Source organism: Moschus berezovskii, chromosome 18 (assembly GCF_049115385.1).
Source record: "Moschus berezovskii isolate FMDL1 chromosome 18, NW_MosBer_1.0, whole genome shotgun sequence".
Taxonomy (NCBI): Eukaryota; Metazoa; Chordata; class Mammalia; order Artiodactyla; family Moschidae; genus Moschus; species Moschus berezovskii.
In genome coordinates this window covers 68,809,585-68,826,756 of record NC_142477.1, presented here as the reverse complement: position 1 = coordinate 68,826,756, position 17,172 = coordinate 68,809,585, and positions in this window count along the sequence as shown.

The following is a 17,172-nucleotide window of genomic DNA, read 5'->3' as shown; positions in this document are numbered from 1 at the left end:
ATGACTGCACAGGCCGCATCCACGCTGCCTGTGGCAGGTCAGCTGGCTTGGAGAAAACAACATGCCTCAACGTGACAGTCCCCACATGCTGCGGACTTGAGAGGGAAATCCTCTGGATTCTGACAGGGCTCCTGGGGCTCAGCCCTGGCCCAGCCCTGATGCTGCAGTGGGAAGAGAGCCTGGAGAGGCTGCGTGGTGCTGCCGTTGCTTCTCCAGTGACCAGAGAGTGCAGCCTGAGCGTCTTTGTTCTTCTCATCCCCCCCATGGCCTCCACTGCCTGGGGCCTCAGAAACCCAGCCCGGCCTTTCCCTCTTTTTCCTCACTCACCCACTCCTACTCCCTCCCGCTTGCTTCCACATTTTATTGTCAGCAGAGTGCTTCCTAAACCTCCCAGTTACCCAGGGTTTGTTCCCAGTGTAGTTACTGCGCCACAGGAATCAACTCCTGTCCCTCCCATCCTCTCGTGCTCTTCTCTGGCTTTCTCAGATTCTCCTGCTTGCGCTCCTTCCCATTTCTACAAAGGCAGGAGAGAGAGGAAGGCCAGCAGAGGGCAAAGAGCGCCAGAGCTGAATCAGGGGACAGATGAGCTGTTTGGTTTTGGTCACTGATGTGTATGACTTCGGGCAAAGAGTACAGATTCTTGTCTGGGCACCAGTGTTGTCATCTGTAGATGGAGTTGTGTCCCCCATGGCAGAAATCCAACGCCACATGTTATGTCAGTATTGGTGCCATGAGGATGCAAAGAATAAAACTGTCCTGGCTTTTACAAATTTACTGGGTAACATTACATTCTTTCTGACAAGCACGCGGGCACACACACACACACACACACACACACATCCCTAGGGACTGGATCATAGTAGCTTCTTGTTGTTAGGTATAATTTAACACCTTTTATTTTTGAAAATTTGGTGAAATGGAGACAATTCAAAGCTTTTCTTTTGCTGCCACAGATGTCCACATAATTGTTGGATCCTCTCAGTAGGGAAAATGGTCTTTGTCCTTGCCTCAGGGTAGGCAAGAACATGACAGCCATATCCAGAGAGATGAAATAGATTAAGCAAACCACAGGTTTATAGAGCTGAGCCTGGCAGAGCTGGAAATAGAATTGTACTAGGGAAGAGCATTGGATTATGTTTGAATTTTTGCAGAAACCACTTAACCCACTTCTTACTTTGTATCTTATAGCTCCCACTAACCCTTATGTTCAGATATGCAGATGACACCACCCTTATGGCAGAAAGTGAAGAGGAACTAAAGAGCCTCTTGAGGAAAGTGAAAGAGGAGAGTGAAAATGTTGGCTTGAAGCTCAACATTCAGAAAACTAAGATCATGGCATCTGGTCCCATCACTTCACGGGAAATAGATGGAAAAACAGTGGAAACAGTGTCAGACTTTATCTTTTGGGGCTCCAAAATCACTGCAGATGCTGATTGCAGCCAGGAAATTAAAAGACGCTTACTCCTTGGAAGGAAAGTTATGACCAACTTAGATAGCATATTGAAAAGCAGAGACATTACTTTGCCAACAAAGGTCCGTCTAGTCAAGGCTATGGTTTTTCCAATAGTCATGTATGGATATGAGAGTTGGACTGTGAAGAAAGCTGATCGCCAAAGAACTGATGCTTTTGAACTGTGGTGCTGGAGAAGACTCTTGAGAGTCCCTTGGACTGCAAGGAGATCCAACCAGTCCATTCTAAAGGAGATCAGTCCTGGGTGTTCATTAGAAGGACTGATGCTCAAGGGGAAGCTCCAATACTTTGGCCACCTCATGCGAAGAGTTGACTCATTGGAAAAGACCTTGATGCTGGGAGGGATTGGGGGCAGGAGGAGAAGGGGACGACAGAGGGTAAGATGGCCGGATGGCATCACCGACTTGATGGACATGAGTTTGAGTGAACTCTGGGAGTTGGTGATGGATAGGGAGGCCTGAAGTGCTGCAATTCATGGGGTCGCAAAGAGTCGGACATGACTGAGCGACTGAACTTAACTGAACCCTTTTGTTCAAAGGGACAATCTTCTTTTGATTAAGCAAACCCAGATTCTTATATTTGTGCCCACACCCTGGTAATGATGTGAACATGTTTTGATTACCTTCAAGCATCAAGGATAAATGAGAATAAATGTTTCTCACTTTTTGAACAATTTACCTGGAGATGCGGTTTTGTTTGATAAGAGGGGAGGAATATAAATGGGGATTTCTGTATGAATATTCAAAATACAAGCCAAAGACTCTAGAGTTTATGCTGGACTCAATACTTCAGTATGACTTAAGGATTAAGTTTCTATCAGAATATGAACTATGTTGCTTTGCATTAGGAAGGAGAAGAAAATAAATATATCTCAGTGCCTGCTGTGTGCTAGGCACTTTATATATGTTAATTTATTTGATCCTGAGCATAAATATCTAAGGAGATATTTTATTCTCTTAACAAATGAAGAAACATGAAGAGGATACTCAGCAGCTATAGAACCAAAGCCAGAATTATAACCCACATTCTGAAGCCACTGTTTCATGTGGTCTTGTTAAACTACATGTCTGCCATCTTTTCCCACCACATTTAATTTGGCTTTTAAAAATTAAAGAATTAATTAATTTATTTTTTGGCTGTGTTGGGTCTTGGTTGCTATGAGGGCTTTTCTTTAGTTGCGCTGTGTGGGCTTCTCACCACGATGACTTCCCTTGCTGTGGAGCCCCGGCTTTAGGGCGCACAGGCTTCAGCAGTTTGGTTCCCAGCCTCGAAAGCACGGGCTCAGGAGTTGTGGTGCACAGGCTTAGCTGTTTCGTGACATGTGGGAGCCTCCCTGACCAGGGATTTTCCTGCATTTGCAGGTGGATTCTTTACCACTGAGCCACCAGGGAAGCCCTTCGTGAAAGTGAAAGTCACTCAGTCTTGTCTGACTCTTTGCGACCCCGTGGACTATACAGTCTGTGGAATTCTCCAGGCCAGAATACTGGAGTGGGTACCCTTTCCCTTCTCCAGGGGATCTTCCCAACCCAGGGATCGAACCCAGGTCGCCTGCCTTGCAGGTGGATTCTTTACCAGCTGAGCCACAAGAGAAGCCCAGGGAAGCCCTTAGTCAGTTCAGTTGCTCAGTCACGTCCGACTCTTTGCAACCCCATGGACTGCAGCACACCAGGCCTCCCTGTCCATCACCAACTCCTGAAGTTTGCCCAAACTCATGTCCATTAAGTTGGTGATGCCATCCAATCATCTCATCCTCTGTCGTCCCCTTCTCCTCCTGCCCTCAATCTTTCCCAGCATCAGGGTCTTTTCCAATGAGTCAGTTCTTCACATTAGGTGGCCAAAGTATTGGAGTTTCAGCTTCAGCATCAGTCCTTCCAATGAATATTCAGGACTGATTTCCTTTAGGATGGACTGGTTGGATCTTCTTGCAGTCCAAGGGACTCTCAAGAGTCTTCTCCAACATCACAGTTCAAAAGCATCAATTCTTCGGTGCTCAGCTTTCTTTATGGTCCAACTCTCACATCCATACATGACTACTGGAAAAACCAAAGCCTTGACTAGACGGACATTTGTGGGCAAAGTAATATCTCTGCTTTTTAATATGCTGTCAAGGTTAGTCATAGTTTTTCTTCCAAGGAAAAGTGTCTTTTAATTTCATGGCTGCAGTCAAGCCCTTAATTTAGCTTTAATTCATTTTGTTCCTGGTCGTGTGCTAGTGATGTAGCAAATACCAAACAACAAGATGAACCCCTTTTGGAGGGGTTACTAATTTGAGAGAAATGAGAGCCACAGAAACGAAGTGAGTATATTTCATGTTTAAAACTGAACATGTAGGAAGATGTTGAGTTAACAAGTAAATGAAATTCAACTGAGTGAAAATAGATGGGTATTAAATGAAGGCCTATTAGGAATCCATCGTGGAACAGATGCAAAAGGCTTCATGCGAGAGGTGGCACTAGTTACTGAAAGATAAAGTTGGCAAGATGAGCAAGGAAGTGTGGTCTCACTGGTTTGGGTTAACAGATTCAGTCCTCTGTAGTGTTTAGTTCTTTTTGTCTTTAGCTATACTGCTGGCAATTGAAGGTGAGAATTGAGGCATCTTCTGATAATTACCATAGTTCAGCACTGGTCACACAGTAAGAATAAACAAATACTAGTTAACAAACGCTAGCTTCCCTGGTGGCTCAGATGGTAAAGCATCTGACTGCAATGCCGGAGACCTGGGTTCGATCCCTGGGTCAGGAAGATCCCCTGGAGAAGGCAATGGCACCCCAATCCAGTACTCTTGCCTGGAAAATTCCATGGACTGAGGAGCCTGGTGAGGTACAGTCCATCGGGTGGCAAAGAGTCTGACATGACTGAGCGACTTCACTTTCACTTTCATAGTTACTTGGTACACTCATGCAATCTATGAAAGTACATATATATATATATATATATTATATATATATATATATATATATATACATATATACCTGCTGCAAGTCCTTTAAATTTAAATAACCCAAAGAAGGGAACCTAAGTCATAGGTCACCTTCGCCATAAGTTTCTCACTTATTCAGATGATTTTTACTACTATGTCAGGCTGTATGGATCTTCCCTCATAGCTCAATGGGTAAAGAATCTGCCTGAAAGGCAGGAGATCCGGTTCTATTCCTGGGTCAGGAAGATCCCCTAGAGAAGGAAATGGCAACCCACTCCAGTATTCTTGCCTGGAGAATACCATGGACAGAGGAACCTGGCAGGCTACAGTACATGGGGTCACAAGGGTCGGACATGACATAGCAACTAAACCACCAACCACCACCAGCTGTACAGTTTATGAAAAGACCCTGATGCTGGGAAAGATTGAAGGCAGGAGGAGAAGGGAATGACAGAGGGATGAGGTGGTGGGATGGCATCACCGACTCGATGGACATGAGTTTGAGCAAGCTTTGGGAGTTGGTAATGTACAGGGAAGCCTGGCATGCTGCAGTCCACGAGGTCTCAATGAGTTGGACATGACTTAGTGACTGAACTGTATAGTTTATAAAGTGCCTTCAAATATGATGTTTATGTCCTTACAGTAGACTTTTGAGTAGAGATGGCAGGGATTAGATCCCCATTTCACAACTGAGGAAACCAAGGGGAAAGAATTTCCACGTGGTTATTAGGCTATGATATGTTGTAGAGCCTGAGCTAGAGCAAAAGGCTTTCAAATCATTTTTATCCCATAAAGATAAAGTTGGCAAGATGAGCAAGGAAGTGTGGTCTCACTGGTTTGGGTTAACAGATTCAGTCTTCTGTAGTGTTTAGTTCTTTTTGTTGTTAGCTATTACTGCTGGCAATTGAAGGTGAGAATTGAGGCATAAAGGTCTTACTACATCCAGTGCTGTGTATAAAACTGGAGGCTAGCTTAAAGTAAATTTAGCATATTTTCTTGAGAATTATGATCTTTCAATTTTATGACCATTGTTAAAGAAGTCCAGCAAGGTGGTCATTTTGCTTAATGCTTAAGAGTTTAGATACTGTCATCAGCCTATCCAGACTTCACCATTGAAGCTCTGTAAGTTTCAATTTGCCCAAGTTTAAAATGGAGAGAATAATTATGCTTACCTTATAGGTTCTTTCTCAAGATTGAATGAGGAAGCATATAGCAAAGATTGAGCACAGGACCTCTTAAGATAGTAGAAGTTACTTCATTACTCCTTTGTAATTTTTTCTTTTTGCTTTTCTTCTAAATCATTTGCCATTGTTTTGAAACTTTATTGGCTTAAACTTTTTAAGATTTTTTGAGAGAAATTTTGCATATAATAAAATACACCCACCAGCAAGATGTCAAAGTTTTAGTTGTTCTATATGCTTACCAATCCTCTTCTTCATTTTGGCTCTTTGTGGGCTTCCCTGGTGGCTCAGATGGTAAAGAATCCGCCTGCAAAGTGGGAGACCTGAGTTTGATCCCTGGGTTGGGAAGATCCCCTGGAGAAGAGCAGGACAACCCACTCCAGTATTCTTGCCTGGAGAATCCCCATGGACAGAGGAGCCTGGCAGGCTACAGTCCATGAGATCACCAAGAGTTGGACACGACTGAGTGACTAAGTACATAGCACAGAGGTTTTGTAGTTGTACCTCATTGTGGCATTTCTGATGATCAGTGATGTTGAGCATCTTTTCATGTGTTGTTGTTTTTTTTTTTGCCATTTATATGTCTTTTGTAAAGTGAATGCCCAAATCTGCCCATTTTTCATTGATTACTCATTATTGAGTTTTAAGAGTTCTCTATATATCTGGTACTTCATCAGAAATATATATTATAAATATTTTCCCCCAGTCTGTATTCTTTTCATTTTTTAGCAGTATTTTCCAAAGAACATAAACTTTTACTTTTGATGAAGTCCAATTTGATAAATTTTCCCTTATGGTTTGTGCTTTTTGTGTCCTGAGGAGTCTTTACTCACTCCGAGATTGCCAAGGCTTTCTCCTGTATTTTATTCAAGTTTTATGGGTTTAGTCCTTATATTTAAATCTATGTTCCATTTTGAGTTAATTTTTGTGTGTCATGTGAGGGAAGGGTTGAAGTTTAGGAATATCTAATTGCTTCTTCAACATTTGTTGAAAAGATTATCCTTTCCCCATCAAATTGCTGTTGGGGGAAAAACAAATTCTATTTACCATCTTCAAGGAGGCCTGTATCTGGACTCTCCTTTGGTCTATATGCTCATTGTTCCAATGACACCAGACAGTCTTGATTACTGTAGCGTTGTTGTAAGTCTTGAAATACGCAATGTAAATCCTCCAGCTGTGTTCTCCTTTTTCAATATTGTTTTGGCTTATCTAGGTTCTTTTTATTCTCATATAAATTACAGAATCAGCTTGTTGATTTCTATCCAAAAAAAGAAAAAGCTAACCGCTCTATCTAGTTAGCCTCCCATTCCACACCATTCATCTCTATTGCTTCTTTTCTTTGTAGCACTACTTGTAATTTGGCTTGAAGCTCAACATTCAGAAAACAAAGATCATGGCATCTGGTCCCATCACTTCATGGGAAATAGATGGGGAAACAGTGGAAACAGTGTCAAACTCTATTTTTTGGGGCTCCAAAATCACTGCAGATGCTGATTGCAGCCATGAAATTAAAAGACGCTTACTCCTTGGAAGGAAAGTTATGACCAACCTTGATAATATATTAAAAAGCAGAGACATTACTTTGCCAACAAAGGTCCATCTAGTCAAGGCTATGGTTTTTCCCGTGGTCATGTATGGATGTGAGAGTTGGACTGTGAAGAAAGCTGATCGCCGAAGAATCGATGCTTTTGAACTGTGGTGTTGGAGAAGACTCTTGAGAGTCCCTTGGACTGCAAGGAGATCCAACCAGTCCATTCTGAAGGAGATCAATCCTGGGTGTTCACTGGAAGGACTGATGCTAAAGCTGAAACTCCAATACTTTGGCCACCTCATGCGACGAGTTGACTCACTGGAAAAGACTCTGATGCTGGGAAAGGTTGGGGGCGGGAGGAGAAGGGGACGACCGAGAATGAGATGGCTGGATGGCATCACCGACTCGGTGGACATGAGTTTGAGTGAACTCCGGGATTTGGTGATGGATAGGGAGGCCTGGCGTGCTGTGATTCATGGGGTCGCGGAGAGTAGGACACGACTGAGTGACTGAACTGAACTGAACTGAACTACTTGTAATTATATTATTATTTGTTTATTTACTTGGGTGTGTCTGCTTCTCTTGCTGAATAGTAAGAATTGCATTGAATCTATATATCAATTTGAAGAGAATTCACATCTTACATTATCTAGTTTCCCAATATTGAGCATAGCATATTGCTGCATTTATTTAGGTCTTTAATTTTTCTCAGCAATATTTTCTAGATTTCAGTGTAGAAGAATTGAAAAAACTTTGTTAAATGTATCCCAATGTATTTCAACTCTTTAAATGCACTTATATATTGAATTTTAAAATTCTAATTATATTTTCATTGTAATATTTATGAGTAAGATGACTTTTTAAACCTTACACCATATGGCTTTGTTAAATTCACTTATTCATTTGTAGTTTTCTTAGCATTTTCTATGTTTGTAGCTATGTTTTCTGAATGTGAAGACAGGTTTACTTCTTCCTTTCCAATCATTTATTGTTATTTTGTGTATTTGTCTGTGCATTGTGTAATTTGTTCCTTTTATTGTTTAGTCTTACTCTACTTTTGGATAACCCCAACTTTTTTCATCTATTTATCTAGTAATCAATATTTGGGGTTATTTTAAGTTTTGAGGTATTACAAACAAAGCTTCTGTGAACATTTGTTTACAGTTCTCAGTGTGCCCATGGGCTTTCATTTCTCTTTGGTAAATACCAAGGGTTAGAAGGCTGGCTCATGTTTACAGGTGTACATTTACCTTTGTCTGCCTGTAATGCAGGAGACCCAGGTTAGATCCCTGGGTTGGGAAGATCCCCTGGAGAAGAGAATGGCAACCCACTCCAGTATTCTTGCCTGGAATATCCCATGGACTGAGGAGCCTGGCAGGCTTCATGGGGTCGAAAAGAGTGGGACACAACTGAGGGACTAACAGTTTTTCTACCTTTGTGAGAAAATGCTAAACTACTTTCCAAAGTAGTTGTACTATTTTACATTCCCACTAGCAGAAAACTCCATCAATTTGGGCTGCACGCAGCAATCATGTAAGGGAAATTTTAAAAATGTTGATGTTGGGGTCCTTCTTCCAGAGATTCTGGGTTAATTGGTCTGGGGCACAGCTTAGACATGGGGACTTTTAAAAGCTCTCCAGATGGCTCTAAAAATAGGAAACTTTGAGGAACATCATCATAGTACATTATTTTACACATTCCACATAGAAAACAAAACTAGATATGTAGTTGCTGTTAAAAGCTAATGTCAATAAGTATAGGATGATCAATATCTGGTGTTTTTTATCCATGATAATTGTATGGCCTGTCATGTGTACCAACAAGGTTAAAACTCGATTTTAGTGTTCAGAATCATCATTTGAGTCCTCCCACCCCATCCCCCAACCTAACCAGTGCTAATTCACAGAAAACCCTGCATGCCTCTCCAATCACCCCCTCATTCTGACCTTGGAGTTGTCCAAGGTCAATTCCTTGCAGTTTACTCAGTTCTAAGGGCCAGTTCTGATTCTAAGTATCTCACAGAGAAAGAGGTGTAGAATTTGCTCCCTCCTCCAATAGTCCTCCATCTTTTCCTGCCGCATGAACACATGACACTTATTTAAGGTGGTCTGTGGCCACAGGGGTGGCTTTGCTGGAAGCAGCCAGCAATAGCTCTTCAGTTATTAGAAAAATAATAAAGTTGTACTTCACCAGGCACCTGCCATATCTGTTTATCTACACTTCCAAATCTCTAACTGAAAGAAAACACAAAAGGCTTTTTTCTTTGGTTTGTTTTTTCAGTTTTGTTTTGTTAGCTGGTTAGATGAAACTTGAGCCAGAAATGCTTCCTTTTGAAAGTAGCTACTGATATTTTTGCCTGCCTGGGATTTAAGTGTCCCCTCTCAATTATCCAAGCATAAGATGAATTGACACTTAATGCCCTGGAAGGTAGAATGACATTTATGACCTAAAAAAAGTTTTTTGCCCATCGCAGTGGTCCATGTTATGAAGTAGTGTCACTCAGTCATGTTCGACTCTTTGCAACCCCATGGACTGTAGCCCACCGGGCTCCTCTGTCCATGGACTTCTCCAAGCAAGAATACTGGAGTGGGTTGCCATGCCCTTCTCCAGGGTATCTTCCCAACCCAGGGATTGAACCCAGGTCTCCTACATTACAGGCATATTCCTTACCATCTGAGCCACCAGGGAAGCCCCTTTGTTATGAAGAGGTGGTCCATAAAGAGTTTAAAAAAAAGTTGTAGGAAGAGAGACGAAGAAACTTTCTGGGACGAGAGAGAGAAATTCTCTTATGTTTTAAAGTCCAGTGTGATTCTGACTGAAGTATGCGCCAACAGGAAAAGACATGGAGGGCTCTCTCAGGAAAACCCACGGGGAAGGAGGAGGGTCTGGCTGGTGACCTGGGCTGAGTAACAGGCCTGGATGCCCTGTGAAGAAACCTGGTTCAGGTCAGCCCTCGGTTGAAGCTAGAACAGATCCCCAACTTCCCAGGTGTAAGAGGCTTAACCAAAATGCTTATCTTTGGAGCCCCAGTAGGAGGCCCTAGTCGGCCCATTTCCAGCCCTGAGTGTCCCAGTGAGAGGGGCAACCCAGTCCCCAAAGCAGCCTGCTGGAGAACTTAAGTCAGCAGCTAGTAGTCACGCACAGAATAAAGAAATGTTTTCTATTGAAGTATAGTTGATTTACAACGTTGTGTTAATTACTGCTTTACAGCAAAGAAATGCAGTTATACATGTATATACATTCTTTTTTCATATCCTTTTCCATTATGATGGCTTTTGAGCTCTGAATCAAGATATGTGCTGTAAGTGTAAAATGTAAACTGGATTTTGAAGACAATATAAAAAAGATTGTAAGATATCTCAATAATTTTTATGTTGACTACATGTAGAAATGACAACTTTTTAAATGCACTAGGTTCAGTTCAGTTCATATCAGTCGCTCAGTCATGTCCGACTCTTTGCAACCCCATGAACCACAGCACTCCAGGCCTCCCTGTCCATCACCAACACCCGGAGTTTACCCAAAATATTGTCCATTGAGTCAGTAATGCCATCCAACCATCTTATCCTTTGTCATCCCCTTCTCCTCCTGCCCTCAATCTTTCCCAGCAACAGGGTCTTTTCAAATGAGTCAACTCTTCCCATCAGGTGGCAAAAGTATTAGAGTTTCAGCTTCAGAATCAGTCCTTCCAATGGAAGGACTGATCTCCTTTAGGATGGACTGGTTGGATCTCCTTGCAGTCCAAGGGACTCGCAAGAGTCTTCTCCAGCACCACAGTTCAAAAGCATCCATTCTTCAGCAATCAGCTTTCTTCACAGTCCAACTCTCACATCCATACATGACTGCTGGAAAAATCATAGCCTTGACTAGACGGACCTTTTTTGGCAAAGTAGTTTCTGCTTTTGAATATGCTGTCTAGGTTGGTCATAACTTTCCTTCCAAGGAGTAAGCGTCTTTTAATTTCATGGCGGCAATCAGCATCTGCAGTGATTTTGGAGCCCCAAAAAATAAAGTCTGACACTGTTTCCACTGTTTCCCCATCTATTTGACATGAATCGATGGGACTGGATGCCATGATCTGGTTTTCTGAATGTTGAGCTTTAAGTCAACCTTTTCACTCTCCTCTTTCACTTTCATCAAGAGGCTCTTTAGTTCTTCTTCACTTTCTGCCATAAGTGTGGTGTCATCTGCATATCTGAGGTTATTGATATTTCTCCCGGCAATCTTGGTTCCAGCTTGTGCTTCTTCCAGCCCAGCGTTCCTCATGATGTACTCTGCATATAAGTTAAATAAGCAGGGTGACAATACGAGCCTTGACATACTCCTTTTCCTATTTGGAACCAGTCTGTTGTTCCATGTCCAGTTCTAACTGTTGCTTCCTGACCTGCATATAGGTTTCTCAGGAGGCAGGTCAGGTGGTCTGGTATTCCCATCTCTAGAAGAATGTTTCACAGTTTATTGTGATCCACACAGTCAAAGGCTTTGGCATAGTCAATAAAGCAGAAATAGATGTTCTTCTGGAACTCTCTTGCTTTTTCAATGATCCAGCAGATGTTGGCAATTTGATCTCTGGCGCCTCTGGCTTTTCTAAAACCAGCTTGAACATCTGGAAGTTCATGGTTCATGTATTGTTGAAGCCTGGCTTGGAGAATTTTGAGCATGACTTTACTAGCGTGTGAGATGAGTGCAACTGTGCTGTAGTTTGAGCATTCTTTGTCATTGCCTTTCTTTGGGATTGGGATGAAAATGAACTTTTCCAGTCCTGTGGCCACTGCTGAGTTTTCCAAATTTGTTGGTATATTAAGTGCAGCACTTTTACAGCGTCATTTCTTAGGATTTGTAGTGCTGGGTTCAGTGGCATCATTAGGACTGGGGGCTTCTCACTTTTCCACTTTACTTTGATCTGGCTCAGCTCAAGGAGAATATGTATCTGTGGAGGTCCCCAAAGTCACATGCATACATTTTTAATGTCCAGAGGAAATAAAGGGGAGGGAGTGGTTACTTGTCTCATCTCTCTTCTTAGGCCTGAGGAAGTCTTCTCCAGACGCGCCTTCCCTTCCCACCTCTGACACGCTCTTGTCTGATGGACCAGAATTGGGTGACACAGTTCATACTGAGCCACTCCCCAGCTAAGTAACTGGATACTTTATGGCTTGAAGTAATGTGGGGTGAGACATCTGCTGGAAAGAGAACCAGGACCAGGCCAGGAAGAATGGCTATTTTCGACCAAATAATAAGCTCTGACATTCTTGGACAATTCAGAGAGAGGGCACATTTCTCACAAGGGTCTTTATACATTCTGCTATTCCAACTGAGCTGATTTAGTTTGAAACATGATAGAGCTGCTGTTTTATTTGTATCCTCAGGCTACTGAAGTTTAATAAGTATGTTTACATAAATATACCAACAAAGGAAGTAACATCTCATAGCTCAGTGCGGTGACATGGAGAGAGCACTGTCTCTTCATTGAATGAAAGTTGCTCAGTTGTGTCCAACTCTTTGCAACTCCATAGACTATACAGTCCATGGAATTCTCCAGGGCAGAATACTGGAGTGGATAGCTTTTCCCTTCTCCAGGGGATCTTCCCAACCCTGGGATCGAACCTAGGTCTCCTGCATGGCAGGCAGATTCTTTTACCAGTTGAGTCACAAGGGAAGCCCAAGAATACTAGAGTGGGTAGCCTAGCCTATCCCTTCTCCAGTGGATCTTCCTGACCCAGGAATTGAACCAGGGTCTCCTGCATTGTAGGTGGGTTCTTTACCAACTGAGCTATCAGGGAAACCCTATAAATGGAATACAAAACATTAAAAAAAAAAGTCATACCAAAGGGTTCAGGACATTTTAATATGGAGGGGGAAATGGGGTGGAGGGTGGTTTCCACACACCACGCAGCAATTTTGGGAACACCAGCTTAGTGTCCTGCAACTTAATTCTGACACTGTGAACTAGAAGATAGTGTCAGATCCCACCAGTTAAGGGCTCAGGCTCAGTCCCACAAGACTGCCCCCCACCATTGGTGTCAGATAACAACTGAAAGTCCAAGTTGTCACCTGTGCATCTGGCTCAGACGCTGCTGCTTAAGGCTCAGAGTTCCCATAACACTCTACTCAGGTTCAATTGATTTGCTAAAGTGACTCACAGAATTCAGGAGAAAACCAGTTTACTTACTAGGTTACTGGTTTATTATAAAAGGATTTGGGACTTCCCTGGTGGCTCAGTGGTTAAGACTTTGAGCTCCCATTGCAGGGGGCATGGGTTCCATCCCTGGTTGGGGAACTAAGATCCCACATGCTGCTTGATGTGGCAAAAATAAAACAAAATAATAAAATAAATCTCAGAAACAGCCAGCTTGAAGAGATACATAGGGCAATGGTGTGGGGAAATGCTGAGGACCCTCCCTGAATCTCCATGTGTTCCTCAATCTAGAAGTTCTTTGAACCCCAGCCTTCTGGGGTATTATGGAGACTTTATTACCTAGGTAGGATTGTTTAAGTCATTGGCCATTGTTTTTTTTTTTCTTTTAGGAAAAAACAAAGAAATATTTTTAAATTGGAGGATTATTACTTTACAATGGAGAAGGAAATAGCAACCCACTCTAGTATTCTTGCCTGGAGAATCCCACGGACAGAAGAGCCTGGAGGGCTACAGTCCATGGGGTCGCAAACAGTCAGACACAACTGAAGTGACAGTTACTTCACAGTGCTGTGTAGTTTCTGCTCTACAAGAACGTGAATCAGCTACAGGCATACCTACAACCCCCCTGCCCTTGGATCTCCGTCCCACCGGCCCACATCCCCTTCTGGTCCTCACATAGCACCAACTGGAGCTCCCTGTGTTATATAGCAGGTTACCATTATCTGTTTTACACATAGTAGTGTATACTTTCACACATTGGAGAAGGAAATGGCAACCCACTCCAGTGTTCTTGCCTGGAGAATCCCAGGGACGGGGGAGCCTGGTGGGCTTCCGTCTATGGGGTCACACAGAGTCGGACACGACTGAAGTGACTTAGCAGCAGCAGCAGCAGTGTATATATGTCAATGCTAGTCTCCTGATTCAACCTCCGTTGTCTCCCCTCCTCTGGGGAACGAGGGTGGGTTAGGGAGTGGCACTGAAATTTCCAGCCCTCTAATCACATGGTTGGCTTCACTGGCAACCAGTCCCCAGCCTTAGGTGCCTCTAAAGTCAGATTTTAGACTCCTTTTCACTCACATCACTTCTGAAATTCCAATGGTTTTAGGAGCTCTATGTCAGAAGCAGAAGATATTAAGAAGTGGCAAGAATACACAGAAGAACTGTACAAAAAAGATCTTCATGACCAAGATAATCACGATGGCATGATCACTCACCTGGAGCCAGACATCTTGGAATGTGAAGTCAAGTGGGCCATAGAGAGCATCACTACGAGCAAAGCTAGTGGAGGTGATAGAATTCCAGTTGAGCTATTTCAAATCCTGAAAGATGATGCTGTGAAAGTGCTGCACTCAATATGCCAGCAAATTTGGAAAACTCAGCAATGGCCACAGGACTGGAAAAGGTCAGTCTTCATTCCAATCCCAAAGAAAGACAATGCCAAAGAATGCTCAAACTACCAGACAATTGCACTCATCTCATACGCTAGTAAAGTCATGCTCAAAATACTCCAAGTCAGGCTTCAGCAATATGTGAACCATGAACTCCCAGATGTTCAAGCAGGTTTTAGAAAAGGCAGAGGCACCAGAGATCAAATTGCCAACATCCGCTGGATCATGGAGAAAGCAAGAGAGTTCCAGAAAAACATCTATTTCTGCTTCATTGACTATGCCAAAGCCTTTGACTGTGTGGATCACAATAAACTGTGGAACATTCTGAAAGAGATGGGAATACCAGACCACCTGACCTGCTTCTTGAGAAACCTGTATGCAGGTCAGGAAGCAACAGTTAGAACTGTACATGGAACAACAGACTGGTTCCAAATAGGAAAAGGATTACGTCAAGGTTGTATATTGTCACCCTGCTTATTTAACTTATATGCAGAGTACATCATGAGGAATGCTGGGCTGGAAGAAGCACAAGCTGGAATCAAGATTGCTGGGAGAAATATCAATAAGCTCAGATATGCAGGTGACAGACACCACCCTTATGGCAGAAAGTGAAGAGAAACTAAAAAGCCTCTTGATGAAAGTGAGAGAGGAGAGTGAAAATGTTGGCTTGAAGCTCAACATTCAGAAAATAAAGATCATGGCATCTGGTCCCATCACTTCATGGGAAATAGATGGAGAAACAGTGGAAACAGTGTCAGACTTTATTTTTTGGGTCTCCAAAATCACTGCAGATGCTGACTGCAGCCATGAAATTAAAAGACACTTACTCCTTGGAAGGAAAGTTATGACCAACCTAGATAGCATATTGAAAAGCAGAGACATTACTTTGCCAACCAAGGTCTGTCTAGTCAAGGCTATGGTTTTTCCCGTGGTCATGTATGGATGTGAGAGTTGGACTGTGAAGAAAGCTGATCGCCGAAGAATTGATGCTTTTGAACTGTGGTGTTGGAGAAGACTCTTGCGAGTCCCTTGGACTGCAAGGAGATCCAAACAGTCCATTCTAAAGGAGATCAATCCTGGGTATTCATTGGAAGGATTGATGCTAAAGCTGAAGTTCCAATACTTTGGCCACCTCATGTGACAAGTTGACTCACTGGAAAAGACTCTGATGCTTTTACAACTGTGTATTCTATAGTATTTTTTCTTTTGGTTAAATTTTAACTGTTAATGTTTTTGGCATTGTGCTTTGTACCATTTATTAAATAAAAATTTTAGAAAGTAAAAAAAAAAAAAAAGACTCTGATGCTGGGCGGGATTGGGGGCGGGAGGAGACTGGGACAACAGAGAATGAGATGGCTGGATGGCATCACCGACTCAATGGACATGAGTTTGAGTGAACTCCGGGAGTTGGTGATGGACAGGGAGGCCTGGCGTGCTGTGATTCATGGGGTCACAAAGAGTCGGACACGACTGAGCGACTGAACTGAACTGAACTGATGTCAGAAACAGTGGAAGAAGATCAAATATACGTATTTCTTATTACAAAGCACAGTATCACTGATACTCAGGAACTAAAGGAAAAATCTCTTTCTAAAAATAAAAATAGCAAATGTTTGGAAAGTTGAAGTCATGGGGCATGCCGAAAGTAGATTTTCTCAAAGGTCCTTTGTAAATGGGGCTAAGTGAACTGTGCATCATGGTGGACCAGGTGTTCTGAGTTAAGCAGGGGGCTGGGGCAGTACCTCCACAAGGGAACTGGGACTGAAATAACTCAGCTGACCATTCAGCAATGGCCAGACAGGTTTCACTTGCCTAGAGGGGCACAGACTGGAACTGGAGTCTCTAAGGTAAGGATCACTACACGGTAATGCTCAACCCTTCTGATCAAAGGACCTGAGGCTATTCAGTTCCCAGGTAGTCCTAGGATTCATGTCATTCTCAAAGTCAGCCCCAGGAATTTGGTGCTTTAAGTAGGCCTAGGGTCTCCAGATTTTACTGTGTAGTGCCCACTCCCTACACCCACCCCACCATTTGAGCATATATCTCCAAAATGTCTGTCTAAATATACAAGCAAGTAATCATATCAGTTCACTATAAAACATATGCAAAAGAAATTTTTTAAGCATAGGGAAAAATGTAATAAACCATGCTTTAAGGTTTCATGCTAATATAATGACGCTATTTGATCATCAGTGGACATCAGCTGATATTAATTGAAGTTTTCATTGATGTTCAGTTCAGTTCAATCTCTCAGTCGTGTCTGACTCTTTGCAACCCCATGGACTGCAGCACGCCAGGCCTCCCTGTCCATCACCAACTCCCAGAGTTTACTCAAACTCATGTCCATTGAGTTGGTGACACCATCCAACCATCTCAACCTCTGTCCTCCCCTTCTCCTCCTGCCTTCAATCTTTCCCAGCATCATGGTCTTTTCAAATGAGTCAATTCTTCACATCAGGTGGCCAAAATATTGGAGTTCCAGCTTCAGAATCAGTCCTTCCAATGAATATTCACGACTGATTTCCTTTAGGATGGACTGGTTGGA